Source organism: Octopus bimaculoides, chromosome 21 (assembly GCF_001194135.2).
Source record: "Octopus bimaculoides isolate UCB-OBI-ISO-001 chromosome 21, ASM119413v2, whole genome shotgun sequence".
In the NCBI taxonomy this organism is placed as follows: Eukaryota; Metazoa; Mollusca; class Cephalopoda; order Octopoda; family Octopodidae; genus Octopus; species Octopus bimaculoides.
Genome location: NC_069001.1, coordinates 38,256,341 through 38,256,887, shown reverse-complemented (window position 1 = coordinate 38,256,887; position 547 = coordinate 38,256,341). Strand labels below are relative to the sequence as shown.

At 36.0% G+C, this 547-nt stretch overlaps 1 protein-coding gene across 1 annotated transcript in view; it reads right to left on the bottom strand.

The window, feature by feature from the left end:
* The window catches only part of LOC106879553 (metabotropic glutamate receptor 5), a 35,190-nt gene that overhangs the window by 24,459 nt on the left and 10,184 nt on the right, over positions 1-547 (bottom strand). The window lies entirely within an intron of this gene.

Sequence of the window (547 nt, the reverse complement as noted above, 5' to 3'; positions counted from 1 at the left end):
TGCAGAAAAACAAAAATGGAGAAAGAAATAGGAGGTTCAGATGAGACAATTACTACAATACACACACACGCACGCTTGCACACACACAAGCACATATGCGTATACATACACAGATATATATATATATGTATATATATATATATATATAAATGTATGAATGTATATACATATGTATACATGTACACACACACACACACACACACACACACACATATATAGATATATAAATGTATATATGTATACACACACACACATATAACGAGGAGATTGGGACGGTGTCAGACGAAGGGAGGGAATTACTGCACTGAGGAGTATACAAAAAAAGAAAACAGGGGGGTAAAAGAAAAACGAAGAGAGTAATGTATCTGTGAAAAATAGATATTGTTTTGTAAATGTCAGACTGCTAACGGGCAAGACATAAAGAATTTGGTTCATTTGTGGAGATCTAAAGAGGTGTGTGTGTGTGTGTGTGTGAGCGAAAAGAATAGCGGGGAAGGGGGAGAAGGAGGAAGAGGGATAGAAAACTACCAGAAATAGATGAACACAA